Raw genomic sequence first — 9,179 nt, 5'->3', positions numbered from 1 at the left:
GCAAGAGGTCACCCCCACTGTGTCCACCTGCTCCATGGCACACTACCCACCAGGGACAGGAGTTGACCCTTGAACATTTAAAAAGTGTCCCAATTCCAATCCCCTTCCCAGTTTGGAAAGGTTCCTAATAATGTGCTTTAGTGCCAGACATTGTGGAGAAGGGCAACATCTTTTCTAAAATTTATTTTATTTTTTATTTCGAGAGAGAGAGAGCATGCGGGGGGGGGGCAGAGGGAGAAAGAGAGAGAGAGAGAGAGAGAGAGAGAGAGAGAGAGAATCTTAAGCAGACTCCATGCTCAGCACAGAGCCTGACGTGGGGTTCGATCCCACGACCCTGGGATCATGACCTGAGAGGAAACCAAGAGTCAGACACTCAACCAACTGAGCCACCCAAGCCACCTGCCCTTCTTTTTTTTTTTTAGATTAAAAAATTTTTGAATATAAGTTTAATGTTTTTTCTTAATTTTTTTAAATTTATTTTTGAGAGACAGAGACAGAACGCGAGTTGGGGAGGGGCAGAGAGAGAGGGAGACACAGAATCCCAAACAGGCTCCAGGCTCTGAGCTGTCAGCACAGAGCCCGATACGGGGCTCAAACCCATGAACCACGAGATCATGACCTGAGCTGAAGTTGGACGCTTAACCGACTGAGCCACCCAGGCGCCCCTAAAAATTTTTGAATATAAGTTTACTTAAAGCAGTAGGTTCTGAGAGAGAGAGAGAGAGAGAGAGAGAGAGAGAGTACAAGCAGTAGAGGGAGAGAGAGAATCCCAAGCAGGCTCTGTGCCCAGTGTGGGGCCTGACACAGGGCTTGACCTGAGGACCCTGAGATCACGACCCAAGCTGAAACCAAGAGTCAGACGCTCAACCAACTGAGCCACCCAGGCACCTTATGTAGAGCTGTCTTATATAGACATCTATTTGGAGAGCAGCACGTCTTTTTTTTTTTTTTTTTTTTTTTAAATTTTTTTTTTTTTCAACGTTTATTTATTTTTGGGACAGAGAGAGACAGAGCATGAACGGGGGAGGGGCAGAGAGAGAGGGAGACACAGAATCGGAAACAGGCTCCAGGCTCTGAGCCATCAGCCCAGAGCCCGACGCGGGGCTCGAACTCACGGACCGCGAGATCGTGACCTGGCTGAAGTCGGACGCTTAACCCACTGCGCCACCCAGGCGCCCAGCACGTCTTAAATAGAGAGCAGACGCTTGAAATATTGGGGGTCCTAGTATTGAGACACTCTAGGTGACAGGGCCCTGCCAATCCCACCGCTCGTCTCCCCTGATTTTTCTTGTTCTTCTCTGCACACCAGGCTCTTTCTTGCCCCAGAGCAAAGATCCTTCTTTCAAGATGGACAGAGTTTTTAGTATATTCACAAATTTGTACATTGATCACCATTAATTCCAGAATATTTTTACCACGTCAAAAAGAAGCCCCAAACTGATGAGAAGTCACTCTATCCCCCCCATTATGGCTAAATTGGTGCCCTCCCTGATCCATATGTTGAAGACTTACCCCTAGATGGGATGTACTTAGAGACACCATCTTTTTTTTTCCATTTTTTTTTTTTAATGTTTATTAAGTTTTGAGTGAGAGACAGAGTGTGAGTGGGGGAGGAGCAGAGAGAGAGGGAGACACAGAATCCGAAGCAGGCTACGTGCTCTGAGCTGTCAGCACAGAGCTCAATGCGGGGCTCGAGCTCACAAACCGTGAGATCATGACCTGAGCTGAAGTCGGACGCTTACCAACTGAGCCACCCAGGCGCCCCATAGACACCATCTTTAAAGAGGTAAAATGAAGTCATTAGGGAGGGCCCTAACCTAATATGACTAGTGTCATAAGAGAGAGATCAGGACACAGACACACATTGTAAGACCATGTGAGGACATAGAAAAAAGACAGCCATCTTACAAGTCAAGGAGAGAGGCCTCAGGAGGAACCCACTCTTTCAACACTTGATCTCTGACTTCTGGCTTCTAGAACTTTAGAAAATAAATTCCTACTGTTTAAGCCACTCAGTCTATGGCACTTTGTTATGGCAGCCCGAGCAAATTAATACACCCCACAACCACTATCTACGGTCTTTTTTAAAAATTGTTTTTATTATTTTTTATTTTTAAAGTCTATTTAGTTTTGAGAGAGAGAGAGATTGAGAGAGAGAGAGAGAGAGAGAGAGAGAGAGAGAGAGAGAGAGAACAAGCAGGGGAGGGGCAGGGAGAGGGAGAGAGAAAATCCCAAGCAGGATCCACACCGTCAGCACAGAGCCCAGTGCAGGCAGGGCTCGAACTCATGAACCATGAGACCATGACCTGACCTGAAATCAAAAGTCAGACAGTTGGGCACCTGGGTGGCTCAGTCAGTGAAGTGTCTGACTTCAGCCTAGGTCGTGGTCTCACCGTTCCCGAGTTTGAGCCCCATGTCGGGCTCTGTGCTGACAGCTCAGAGCCTGTTTCAGATTCTGTGTCTCCCTCTCTCTCTGCCTCTCCCCAACTCGCTCTCTGTCTCTATCTCTCAAAAATAAATAAACATAAAAAAAAAAAAAAAAGGTTGGACGCTCAACTGACTGAGCCACCAACATACTCCCATGTTTTCATTTTTTGTGGTGTTCAACTTCTGAGGAATTGCCAACCTGTTTGCCCCAGGGCCTTTGTACCTCTTGATTCCTTTCTTCCTCCTTACCCCAATATTCTGCCTAGTTACATTCTAGTTAGGGTGAATCAGCTTATTATGCTCTTGTGGAGAATCACATTCCATTCTGATACAAAACTTACCTCTATAATTTTATATTCATCAATAAGGTTATTTGCTTAACATCCGTTTCCCTACTCACATGTGTGGGCATGTCTCTGTCTCATCCACCGCTGACTATCTCCAGGGCCAGGCCAGGCATGGCCATTCAATGAACATGCTGAATGAATGAATGGGAAAAGGGGGAGGAACAAAAGTCTAATTTTGAAATTCAAAGCAACCGCTGCAGGCTTCACAGCCAATCTGCCATGTCCTGCCTCATCCTGGGGAAACCGAGGTGTGGGCAGAGCTGGCTTCCTCTTTACTGTGAGGCACGTGGGTCCAGAGAGGGGCAATCTGGAGCAGGAGGGCTCACAGTCAGTTCAGGAGTCCATGCCCCAGGGTCACAGCGCAGCAGAGGGTGGAGAAGATGTAGGGAAAAGACCCATGGGGCCAGGCAAGGTCAGGGGCACTCCCCAGGGGGAAGTGCTCTTGAATCCCCACCACGGAACCTGGGAAAGGGGGAGAGAGGGAGTTTCGGTGGCCAGCCAAGGAGCCACTCGCACAGGAGTGTTGACTGGGATCTTCCTCTCATCTGGGAAGGTGGGTCCTTGGTGAAAGTTAACCTCCAGAGGGGAAGGAAACTGGGCCCACAGGGAAAGTGAAAGACCTAGCAGATTCACTCCCACTCAAAAGTCTAGACCTGAATTCATCTTGGTCTTTGGCAGGAAGGAAAGGACATGGGCAGCCTACATCTGCCCCAAAGGAGTCTGGGTACCTTTTGGGTCCCTGGGAACTCACATGATCTCAGAACTTGAAAACTGGGACAGAGGAAAGTTTCCATCTGTCCCCCAGTCAGCCCTTTACGGACTACTGCACAGTTATGTCAAGGTCATGCTCCTTTAGGGCAAAGGCTGTGGTTTGTCTTTGTACCCCTAGCACCTGCACAGCCCCTGGCAAAGTGAGACCAATGGAAGAACGACAACTAAAATTTCCTGAGCTAAACATTTCCTTCAGTTTACAGATGAGGAAACTGAGGCACCGAGAGGTAATTTGACCTGCCCAAGACCACACGGCTAGAGACAGAGCAGGGACCGGATCTGAGCAGTGTGACCCCAGCGGTCCCTCTCTTAACCATGATACTGTCTCAGGAAGGAGGAGGGAGAGGGAGAAAAGTAAAGGGGAATTGGACACCCGTTTTCAGAAATCACAACAGAACCGAGGCTCTGGTCAGGGTGGCCAGAAGAAATGTATACAAAGGCGGCTCAGGAGAGGGACAAGAGTCAAGCCTTGCTCACCAATGCATGGCAGTGAAGGCAGACAAATGGCCCCTGGAAGTCAAAAGGACAGATTGAAATGGTCCTTTCGGGGCCACTTAACCTCCCAGGGTGGTGTGGCACGGGGGCATGGAGGCTTCTACCAAGTGCCTTCTGTGTCAGGTACAAGCTACGTGCCTCACATGCTAGACCCCTGCTTTATAATCAAAAGTAGAATCAGGGGTGCCTGGGTGGCTCAGTCAGTTAAGCTTCTGACTTCGGCTCAGGTCAGGATCTCACAGCTCTTGAGTTCAAGCCCCAGTCGGGCTCTGTACTGACAGCTCAGAGCCTGGAGACTGCTTCAGATTGTGTCTCCCTCTCTCTCTCTCTGTCCCTCCCACTCTCACACTCTGTCTCTCAAAAATAAATAAACATTAAAAAAAAAAGTAGAATATTAAGTTTGGGGCTGAAGCAGGGGTCTCAATGTGGCATGCAAAGGCTGGAGACCTCTGAGTTGGTTGGCTACATTTGTTACCTCGGAGATTTTATATAAAACTCGGCATTTTCTGCTTCTCCTGGAGACAGGAGCTCAAACACCCTCGGTTCTGGTATTCTGCAGGTCAACCAGTCAGGTAGGCAGACCAAGAATGTCTCTTTCACCCACAGCCCCCACCTCGCTCCCACTGTTTTTGCCTTGACACTGAGGCCGGGTGTCATCTGTCATCTTAGGTCGGCCTCCGTTCACTCACTTGCATTGCCTGCCTGGCCCCTGCTGCAGAAGCATGACAAATGTGACCAGAGGGGACAGTCTCAGGCCCCCTCTGCCGGGATCTGTGGGATCCTTGGGCAGTTTGTTCCTCTCGACACATTCATTTTCCTGGTTGTAAATTGGGGTATCATCTCTCTGGTAAAGTTTCTATGAAAACGAGTCATTGAACTAACACCCCTATAATGGGCCTACTGAACCTTCCTGGAATTGGCTTTTACTGTTTGTAATAGTGGAAAAACTAGAAATAATCTATGTCCAGTAGGAAAGTGGTGAAGAAACCATGAAATGCTCTGTAGCCTCTAAAACTGAAAGCTGTAGGTGGTGGAGTACATACTGAGATGGAAGGGTGCCCGTGACATAGTAAATGAAAAATGCACGCTGCAGAACATTCTGTACATTATGACACGATCTCATTTTTATTAACAAAAATTATATATGTACATATTTTTTGTATATAGAGAGAAAAATTCTGGAAGCACACTTACCCCATCTGTTTAACAGTTATCAATGGGCTGTGGGATGGGGAAACGCTCACTTCTAACTTTTATATACTTAGGGTTTTTAGCAAGTTGAACAAGTGTTTGCCAGGGGCGGCCCTGTGCCAATCTCTCATCTTCCCAGCTCTGCTGGGTGGGTGTCTTCACTTCCATTTGGCACATGAGGAATGTGAGGCTGAGAGAATCAAGTCACTTACTTGCCCAAGGTCCCAGGACTAGTGGTCCGACCAGATTAAGAGATTCCTGAACAAATCTTTTCCCACCATACTCTAAAGCTTCTTCTATATAACTATTTAATTTAAAAAAAAAAAACTAGAACCCTAAAATGATTTTAAAAAAATTTTTAACATTTATTTCCGAGAGACAGAGAGAGACAAAGCATGAGGCGAGGAGGGGCAGAGCGAGAGGGAGACACAGAATCCAAAGCAGGCTCCAGGCTCCGAGCGGTCAGCACAGAGCCCGATGAGGGGCTCGAACTCACGAACCTTGAGATTTGACCTGAGCCGAAGTCGGTCATTTAACCGACTGAGCCACCCAGGCGCCCCTGAAATGATTTTTTAAAAAGGTCATTGTGGGGGCACCTGGGTGGCTCAGTCAGTTGAGTGTCCAACTTTGGCTCAAGTCATGATCTTGCAAAGGTTTGTGAGTTGGAGCCCCCCAGTGGGCTCACTGCTGTCAACGCAGAGCCTGCTTTGGATCCTCTGTCACCTTTCTCTGCCCACCCCCGCTCGTGCTCTCCCCAAAATAAACAAATATTTTTTAAAAATAAAAAAAAAACTGGGGCGCCTGGGTGGCGCAGTCGGTTAAGCGTCCGACTTCAGCCAGGTCATGATCTCGCGGTCTGTGAGTTCGAGCCCCGCGTCAGGCTCTGGGCTGATGGCTCGGAGCCTGGAGCCTGTTTCCGATTCTGTGTCTCCCTCTCTCTCTGCCCCTCCCCCGTTCATGCTCTGTCTCTCTCTGTCCCCAAAATAAATAAACGTTGAAAAAAAAATTTTTAAAAAAAAAAAAATAAATAAAAAAAAAACTGAAAAGGTCATTGTGTCAGGCTGTGGGCACATTCAAGGATGACTGGGTCGGGGACAGTCTCAAGGCTGGAGGACCGCAGGTAGGTTCCCCTCTCTCGGAGTTCCCAGACTGCCACGGGGGCTCTCCAGCAGCACAGGGCCAAGCAGGTGCTGGCACCAACTTCCTTGTGGGACAGGGCCTCTGGGGGCTGCCTTGGGAGTTGTATTAGCAGGGCCCCTGTAAAATGGCTCTAAGGGACTTGGCTGTCATTTGTTTCAAGGCCACTGAGGCCCTACGTTGAACTCAGGTACTGGCTGGGAGCGATGTATAAACAAGGTATGAAAGGAAAGGATCCCTTCTTCTGGAGTGGGTGGAAATTTCGAAATCAAACTCTAATGTAATTGGGGGCAGGGGGAGCACATCAGGAAGCTCTTGACCAAAATCAATTATCTTTTGGTATCTGTTCATCTTTGGGGCTCCAAGGAGCCACTGAGCCACCCAGGTGCCCCTTGAGGTGGAATTTAAACAAGGGTCCACCATAGACCCTCCCAAAGGAATATGCTCTACAGGGAGTTCAAAGTCAGGTCGACCTGGGTTAAAAACCTAACTTTCCTACTTAGAGCTATGTGACAATTGTAGCTTCTCTGTGCCTCAGTCTCCACCTTCCTATGCTGCCAGGTGCTGGGTGGAGGAGAACAGATACAATCCATAAATGGGAGTTATTTTGTCATCTTTTTAAGATTTTTTTTAACGCTTATTTATTTTTGAAAGAGACAGAGAGAGTGTGTGTGCGTGGTGGAGGGGCAGAGAGACAGGGAGACACAGACTCCGAAGCGGGCTCCAGGCTCTGAGCTGTCAGTGCAGAGCCTGACGAGGGGCTCGAACCCGTTAACTGTGAGATCACGACCTGAGCAAAAGCTAGATGCTTAATCGACTGAGCCACTCACGCACCTTGGGAGTTGTTTTGTCTTCTTAAAGGTAAAGTAATGCTGGGGCAACAGGTGGCTCAGTTGGTGAAGCGTCCGACTCCTGATTTCGACTCAGGTCACGATCTCAGTTTGTGAGTTTGAGCCAGTGTGCTGATAATGCAGAGCCTGCTTGGCATTCTTTTCCCCTCTGTTCCCTACCCATTCCTGGCTCAAACTCTCTCTCTCTCCCTATATATATATATATAAAGAAATGCAAAGTAACATCTAGAACAGTCCTGACCACTGTAACTAACTGCCGTGATGGAGATGTTCTAGATCCCTCCACTGTCCAATGCAGGGGCCACTGGTCTCATGTAGCTTCAGGGTGAAAGTGAGGAATGAAATTTATTTTATTTTATTTTATTTTATTTTATTTTATTTTATTTTATTTTATTTTTTTTTCAACGTTTTTTTTTTTTTTAATTTTTGGGACAGAGAGAGACAGAGCATGAACGGGGGAGGGGCAGAGAGAGAGGGAGACACAGAATCGGAAACAGGCTCCAGGCTCTGAGCCATCAGCCCAGAGCCCGACGCGGGGCTCGAACTCACGGACCGCGAGATCGTGACCTGGCTGAAGTCGGACGCTTAACCGACTGCGCCACCCAGGCGCCCCTGAAATTTATTTTAAACAGCTACCATGGCTAGTGAGTAATCGAACTGGACAGTGTAGACAGGCCCAGAAGACAGCCAGATTCAGGGGGAGGCAGATGGTACAGCAGGTAACAAGAGGAGCCAGGAGAGATGGAAGTGACAGGGGCTACGGACACGTGGCTGGACTGTGTGGAGAGCTCAGAAGGACCAGGAATGGCAGGAGCAGGTGGCTCCTAATGCTGAGTTGCTTTCAAGCAGGGGGAGGAAAGAACAGGCCTCGGGAGGTAGCCCAAGCGAAAGCCAGACACAAAAGGCACATATTCTATGACTGCGTTTATAGGACACATCTAGAATAGGCAAATCTATAGCGCAGAAAGATTAGTGGTTGTCAGGGACTGGGGACAAGGAGGAGGTTGAGAAGGGGAGTGACTGCTAATGAGTATGGGGTTTCTTTTTGGAGTGGACGAACATGTTCTAAAATTAGGCTGTGGTGATGGTTGCACAACACTAAAATCCAAAGACCTGTCCGCTCTAAGTGGGTGGATTGTAGACTATGAGATTTCTATCTCCATCAAGCTGTTTAAAAATACCAAAACCTCAGGAGGCCTCAGGTCAGTGGGACCCCCACCCCCGACTTGGGGGTGGAGGGGGCGTTGGTGGGGATGCAGGCACGGCTCAAGTCCTGGAGCCTCAACTGCAGGAGCATCAGGATGGCTCTTCTCAGTTGAACTGTGTTCCATTTCCCCTCCCAAGACTCTGACTTTGATTTAAAAAGCAAGAGCCATCCCTAGAGCTAAAGCCTTTACCGGGGAAGAGAAAGTCAATGTATGCAGAAGAAATTAAACACCAGATGGTGGGGGTTGGAAAGGACTCCTGAGAGAGAAGGAAAATGCTTGAGAGAGGCAGAAGGTGCAAGAAAAAACCCTCTCTGATCCCTCCTGGAAGGGCAATGCCATCAGACATTAGTATGACATTCCCAGAGGTAAAGTCACAAACCTGGTCTCATTTCCTTCCTAATGCCTTTCTTCATCAGGGACTGAGACGCTCAGGTGAGCACACTAGGTGAAGGACCTGGGAGCCTTAGGGCAGTGTGCTGGCTGAGAAAGCTGGTGCAGAGGCTGCCTCTGTGGGGAGCTGGGAACCAGGAGTGTGGCAACACCTAGGTCCGAGGATCCTACTAAAAAATAACAGGTGTCTGCGTGTGGGTTTTAAAAAGGAATACAGTTTTAATTAAGATACAGCTATATGATTATAGAGGTGCACAAGCCTCAATGTTATCTATTTATTTAAAGTTTATCGAGAAAGGGAAGGGGGGGTGGAGGCGCAGAGAGAGAGGGACAGAGAATCTCAAGCAGGCTCTGTACTGTCA

The sequence above is a fragment of the Puma concolor genome, chromosome D1 (genome assembly GCF_028749965.1).
Source record: "Puma concolor isolate L17-30 chromosome D1, mPumCon1.1.hap2, whole genome shotgun sequence".
Taxonomy (NCBI): domain Eukaryota; kingdom Metazoa; phylum Chordata; class Mammalia; order Carnivora; family Felidae; genus Puma; species Puma concolor.
Note: the sequence above shows the minus strand (reverse complement) of the source record.